The sequence below is a fragment of the Canis lupus genome, chromosome 32 (assembly GCF_003254725.2).
Source record: "Canis lupus dingo isolate Sandy chromosome 32, ASM325472v2, whole genome shotgun sequence".
NCBI lineage: Eukaryota > Metazoa > Chordata > Mammalia > Carnivora > Canidae > Canis > Canis lupus.
Genome location: NC_064274.1, coordinates 1421427 through 1428991, shown reverse-complemented (window position 1 = coordinate 1428991; position 7565 = coordinate 1421427).

Sequence of the window (7565 nt, the reverse complement as noted above, 5' to 3'; positions counted from 1 at the left end):
GGCAGGTGCACAACTGCTGAGCCACCCAGGCTTCCCAGTATTTTTTTTTTTTTAATAGTATTCTGGGGTAACTGGGTGGCTCAGCCAGTTAGCTAGTTAAGCATCTGACTCGAGCTCAACTCAGGTCTTCATCTCAGGGTCGTGAGTTCAAGCCCCATGTTGGGCTCCATGATAGGCATGGAACCTACTTAAAAATAAATAAAATAAATTTAAAAAGTATTCTGGGAGCCTTAGCAAGTGGTCTGGGATGCTCTTGGCCACTGAAAGGTGGTGGAGGGGAGGATTCAGAAAAAGGTGAGGTCTTCAGTGTTGTCCCAGGTTTTCTTCATGAATGACTCCCATCTGAAGCTGATGGAAATAGTGCCAAGGTTACAGTTGGGCTCAAGAGCGGCAAAAAAGGAAAAAAGACAAAGAAGGCATTGGTAGCAGGGGATATCTGGTTGGAGAGGCAGCAAGAAAGAAACAACAGGAGAGAGATGGGGTGGACATACTGTGAGAAAAGGGAGGTACACCATGGTCTTGGGGGCCACAATAGGAAATCTGAACTTAGCTTTTTTTTTTTTTTTAAATTTTATTTATTCATTCATGAGAGACACACAGAGAGAAGTAGAGGGAGAAGCAGGCTCCCTGAGAGGAGCCCAGTGTGGGACTCCGGGGATCACACCCTGAACCAAAGGCAGACGCTCAACCACTGAGCCACTCAGGCGTCCCTGAATTTAGCTTTTATTTAATTCAAATGTGTTCACCTTTCTTAGGAGAAACCAAGGCACAAAAAGCCAGGATCCTAGTAATTATATCTGTAAAATCTTAAAAGCAAATCCCAGGATGCCTGCCTTAAGAGACTTCAAGTCAGATGCTCATCACAGGACAGACATATGGACAAGGGAATTCCTGTCCTACAGGAAATGGAAAACCCTGAGGCACCCATCTCTCCCCACCCTCCACAGAGCCCTCTTAGGTCCCAGACCAGGCTGTGTCTCCCATTTGGGCTGTCAGGCTTCACAGTAAGGAGGAACAATGAAAGAATTCACGGTTTCCTACCAACAGAGGAAGAAGCAGCCCTTAGGCAAAGCAAGGAATCCGAACTGCTGACTAGGTCCACCCTCCCTCCCTAGGATCCCAGGGGTGGGGGGTGGGGGTGGAGGAGGTTGGTGGTGTCCCGAAGAAAGAGTGGCCTTTGTGAAAAGTGCAGGTTCAGCTGGATGCTTGGAATGACTGCTCCCAACCGCTGGAAGTTCTCCTCCAGGAGGGGGCAGAGTGCACAATGAGAGGGGGTGAGGACTTGGTTGGTCATATTTAGAAGGCGTGTTGACCATGGCAATGACAGGCCAGCCATAGGGTGGAGAAAGACAACTAGGGTCCGGGAGAATAGCCAATAGAGAAGGCCTCTAGGGCAACTCCTTAATGAGCCCATTCATCCAGGGGAGTTAAAGGACAGGCAACTGTGTTGCCCAAGAAGCAGTTCCCACAGCTGGAGGTTAGGGAGCTAAACAATGTGCAGTCATGGTGGTTTCCTCTCCCCGTGGGTCACTGCACGGCGGCGTGTGCAGGAGAGGGTGTGCACTGACGGAGAGAATGCTTTGTCTCTTTTCAGCAGCAAGTGTGGGGAGCCCTGGCAATGGTAATAATTCAGGAGTACATTGCCCAGAAACCTAAAAATGTGCTTTTGTTACCAATATAATTATTGACATTTCAAAACTATTTGTGACTTGTACTGCCGAGTTTATTTGACTTGAAGCTGTGCAGGGCTCTCTCTAGTGAATCGACAACACATGGTAGGTTTTTGCAGTTTAACACCTTTACGTAATAGGCCGCATCCATTTTGATGTTTATGTATAAAGACAAACTACATGGAAATGTGCATGAGGCATGGAATTCCAAGACTTTAATGAATAGCAAACACAGGAAAAACTGCTTATTTAGGATGAATGACGTTCTTTGCCAACTGCCTGTTAAAGCATTTCAATTCCAACTCAGGAAGGAGGGAAGGAAGGGAGGAAACATCTTTTGGGTGCATTTAGCAGTGCATTCCTGCCTCCCACTGCGTGGCATCTCTGTAGAACTCCCTCCTTATCTTTGTTCTCCTACAGCCTCTTCCAACATTCTTCAGCTTACGGCTGGGCAGCGAGGCGTGAAGAAGGTGGAGTATCCAACCTGGGGTGCAGTATGAACCTGGCTCTCAAGTAGACTTGTCTTTGTTTTCTTTTAACGGATTTTGTTTATTTATTTGACAGCGTGAGAGCCAGGGCACAGGCCAGCAGGGGAGAGGCAGAGGGAGAGAGGGGAGAAGCAGGCTCCGCACTGAGCACGGGGCCTGACCTGGGGCTTGATCCCAGGGTCCTGGGATCAGGACCTGAGCTGAAGGCAGACGGTTAAGGGACAGAGCCCCCCGGGTGCCCCAGTAGACTTCTCTTCAGACTCCACTGCAGGCTGGATCCCCGCACACCCCCCGCCCCTTGAGGCTACTTCCTCTCCCACTCCTGGGCCTTGTCACCCGGCACAAGCCCACAAGCCGATCTCTTAATCAGAGATAAGCCTGACCATCAGGGGGTGGGGCTGGGGAGGGAAGCAGGAGAGAAGGGCCATTTGGTTCCCGCTTCCCGGAAGGCCCTTGGGCGTCATCTCCAGCGGGGCTTGCACACGCAGTCACACCAGCGCGTGCATGTCACCGGGACCTTTACGCTGCACCGCAATCCTGTGGCTGCGACTGCTGGGGCATGTGTGCATTCAGAAGATGCTTTCCGAGCTTGGAAGTGGAGAGAGAGGCCTCTCTTGGTTTCGGGGTCGCGAGCTAAGCGTCACCCAAGGCCCGAGGGAAACTCGCGGGGCGGCGCGCTCGGGGCCGGAGGGTGCCAGGTCCCATGCGGCGGCGGCCGCGCCACGGGGCCAGGGGCGAGAGCACGACTGCGCGACCTCCTGCCCCTGCTCCGAGGAGCCTGGTGGCCGGGAAGCGCGGCCCCTCGGCGGGGCGGGGCGGGCGCTGGGTGCGAGGCGGTGATGCGCGCGCTTGCGCTCGGGGACCCCGGGGAGGGCCGGCGGGGGCGGGCGCGGGAGGGCCGGGGAGGTGGTCCCGGGGGGCGCGGGGCGGAAGGAAGCGGCCAGCCCGGGGCAGACGCGCTTTGGGGAGGGAATTGCGTGGCAGGAGTGTCGGGTGCTGCCGTGGAGTGTCCCAGACGTGCCCGCGAGCGCGGGGCGGGCCGGGGCGCGCGGTGGGTTCGGTGGCCGTGGTTGCCGGCCGCTTGTTTGATGCCCGCCAGTATTGGGGCGCACCTGAAGGCGGGCGGGGACCGGCGGCCCCCACCTGCAGCAACTCCGGGCACACACCGTGAGTGTCCACTGAGCTTAGGCCCCACGCGCCTTGCGCACATGCACGCCCCACGCGGAGCGCAGAGCGAGGCTGCAGAGCCAAGGAGCGCGGGCACCGGGGCCAGGGGCATCGGAACCTGCGACGTAAACTGTCCGGCTTCAGCACTAATGTTTTTCATCACTTCTGCAAATAAGAGCTATTTTGAGACCGTGTATTTTGAAATGGAAAATTGAGTAGGGCAACCTAAAATAAAAGTCTTGCTCATGTTTTGCTTTCTTTCTTGACTTTTCATCTTATTTATTTATTCATGAGAGACAGAGAGAGAGGCCGAGACCCAGGCAGAGGGAGAAGCAGGCCCCCCGCAGCACCCAGCCGTGGGACTCCATCTGGGACTCCAGGATCACGCTCTGAGTCAAAGGCAGCAGCTCAACCCCTGAGCCACCCAGGCATCCTCTTTTTTTTTTTTTTTTTTTTTTTAATTTTTTATTTTATTTTTGCTCATGTCTTGCATTCACTGTTTCTTTAGGAGTTGGGCCAATTGCCTGACTGAATTCTGAGGTTCAGGCGCAGAGAGACAGTGAGTGAACAAGGGGAAAACCAAACTCTGGTATCTTTGTGCAGAATTATATTCCGTGAGAAAGTGAAAAGGTGAGGCCATATTCAATTGGATAAATGTGAGTGCAATGAAGTTTGTTTTTAAGATTTTATTTGAAATCAATTACTTAACATAGTGTATTATGGGTTTCAGAGGTAGAGTTTAGTGATTCATCAGTTGCATATAACACCCAGTGCTCATCACATCACATCCCCGCCTTAATGCCAATCACCCAGTTACCTCATCCCCCACCAACCTCCCCTCCAGGGACCCTCAGTGTGTTTCCCAGAATTAAAAGTCTCTTATGGTTTGTCTCCCTCCCTGATTTCTTCCCATTCAGTTTTCCCTCCCTTCCCCTATGTTCTCCTGTTTGGGGTCTTAAATTTCCCTTATGAATAAGATCATATGATAATTGTCTTTCTCTGATTGACTTATTTCACTTAGCATCATACCCTTTAGTTCTGTCCACGGTCCTTGCAAATGGTAAGATTTCTTTTTTTTTTTTTTTTTTTGATGGCTGAGTAGTATAGCCCATTGTATGTAGATACCCCATCTTCTTTTTTTTTAAAGACTTTATTTATTCGTGAGAGACACAGAGAGATAGGCAGAGACACAGGCAGAGGGAGATGCAGGCTCCCTGTAAAGAGCCTGCTGTGGGACTTGATCCCAGGACTCTGGGATCATGCCCTGAGCTGAAGGCAGGCACTCAACCACTGGGCCACCCAGGCATCCCTATACCCCATCTTCTTCTTCTTCTTCTTTTTTTTTTTTATATACCCCATCTTCTTTATCCATTCATCTGTCAATGGATAACTGGGCTTTTTCCATGGTTTGGCTGTTGTGGACATTGCTGCTATAAATATTGGGGTGTAGGTGCCCCTTCGAATCACTATGTTTGTATCCTTTGGGTAAATACCTGGTAGTGCAATTGCTGTGTTGAGGGTAGCTCTATTCTTAACTTTGTGAGGAACTCAGAATGAAGTTTTTACCACTCTGAGTTGTCTACACTTTCCCACCTAGATTGTATCTCTTAAATACTCTTTCTTCTTCTGTCTAGATCTAAATGAGCGAATAAGATAAATTTATACCCTGGGAAGGACGGTAGTGCTAATAACAGAAATAGAGACAGGAAGTCGGATGGGATTAGGGAGGAAAATAATTTTGGTTTTGAAAATACTAGCTTTGACGTGGCGACTGTATAGTTTCCGGGACCTAAGTGCAAATAAACTGGCTATGTGAGAGTGGAGCTGAAAGACTGTGGAGGTCAGTGGTGGGTTTGGGAGCCAGATGCATTTTGGTAGTGAATGTCATGGGATGATTATATCACTTAGGGATAGAGGGCTGGGGGCATACCAGAAACAAGGCCAAAGGAGACAATAAGAAGCAATCAAGCTATTTGAATTTCAGCAAGGCTCAAGGTTTAAAGGAATGACTCTCTAAAGATGGAATTTAACTCACTGGGAAGGTGGGATGGGAGGGAATGGACCACCTCCTCGGTCCGCTGAGACAGGCTGAGACAGGCTGTTGTTTACAATATCTACTTTTAATTTCTTCATTTAGTAATAGAGAAACTTTGCCCTTACTGACCATTTATTTTGAAAAATTTCAAACATACAACAAAAAAGAATTTTACAACAAAAATATTGCGATCTAGATTCTACTGTCATTTTGCTAGTCTTTTTAAACATTTTAATTTTTTTTTAAAGATTTTTCATTTATTTATTCATGAGAGACACAAAGAGAGGCAGAGACACAGGCAGAGGGAGAAGCAGGCTCCCTATGGGGAGCCCAATGTGGGACTGATCCCAGAACTCCAGGATCTCACCCTGAGCCAAAGGCAGACGCTCAACTGCTGAGCCACCCAGGTGTCCCCGTTACAAAAGTTTTCCAAATATACAGCAAAGTTGAAAGAATTTTATAGTGATCCTTGTATACTCACAACCTAGATTTCATGAACATTTTCTTTGACTTGTTTTATCACATTCAGTCATGCGTTTCTCTGACCACTAATCCACCTAATTTATGAAGCATTTCAAATACTTTGCTTCAAGTACTTCAGCATGCATATCATAAATCAGAGATAAGCCTGTGCTTAGTTTTCTTTCTTTTGATGTAAAATTTACATTTAGTAAAATATACAAGTCTTAGGTATACATTTGCTGACCTTTAACAAACGCATACACCTGTGTAACTCAAAGCCCTAATCCGAAACATTACTGTATCCCTAGAGAGTTCCTTTATGCTCCTCTTCTTCCCATTCAGTCTCTGTCCTCACTTGCCCCAATTACAATCACATTTAAAATTCTTTTCCACCATCGATTCAATTTGCAAATAGAATCATAAAGTATGTACTTTTTTTGTGAAAGGCTTCTGTCCCACAACATAATATTTTTGAGATGCATTCATGTTGTTGCTTGTATCAATAGTTCATGTCCTTAAAAATTGGTTATTGTCATCATCATCTTCTATTATTATTATTATTATTATTATTATTAAAGATTTTAAGTATTCTCTACACCCAATGGGGCCTTGAACTCACAACCCCAAGATCAAGAGTTGGTCCGTTAGCCAAGACCTCACTTTCTTGATTTAGTTTTATACTAAATCTTGTAGTCAGTAGTTTAAGTATTCTAAATCTGTTGTTTTCCAAAATACTTCAGTTATCCTAGGTTTTTTGAATTTCTGTATTACTTTTTGAATGAGTTTGTCAATGAAAAAAGTCTCCATAGATTATTATTGCAGGCATGAAATGGACAAAAGACATGAACAGAAATTTCACCAAAGAAGACGTAGACATGGCCAACAAGCACATGACAAAATGCTCTGCATCGCTTGCCATCAGGGAAATACAAATCAAAACCACAATGAGATACCACCTCACACCAGTGAGAATGGGGAAAATTAACAAGACAGGAAACAACAAATGTTGCAAAGGATGTGGAAAAAGGGGAAACTTGCCCTGTTGGTGGGAATGTGACCTGGTGCAGCCACTCTGGAAAACTGTGTGGAGGTTCCTCAAGGAATTAAAAATAGATCTGCCCTATGACCCAGCAATTGCACTGCTGGGGATTTACCCCAAAGATATAGATACAGTGAAACACCGGGACACCTGCACCCCCATGTTCATAGCAGCAATGTCCACAATAGCCAAGCTGTGGAAGGAGCCACAATGTCCTTCGACAGATGAATGGATAAAGAAGATGTGGTCTATGTATACGATGGAATATTACTCAGCCATCAGAAAGGACGAATACCGACGTGGATGGAACTGGAGGGTATTATGCTGAGTGACATAAGTCAGTTGGAGAAGGACAAACATTATATGGTTTCACTCATATGGGGAATATCAAAAATAGTGAAAGGGAATAAAGGGGAAAGGAGAGAAAATGAGTGGGAAAGATCAGAGAGGGTGACAAAACATGAGAGACTCCTAATTCTGGGAAATGAACAAGGGTTAGTGGAAGGGGAGGTAGGTGGGGAGACGGGCTGACTGGGTGACAGGCACTGACGGGGACACTTGATGGGATGAGCAATGGGTGTTATACTATATGTTGGCAAATTCAACTCCAATAAAAAAATATACAAAAAAAAAAAGATTATGATTGCAGGGACGCCTGGATGGCTCAGTGGTTGAGCACCTGCCTTCAGCCCAGGGTATGATCC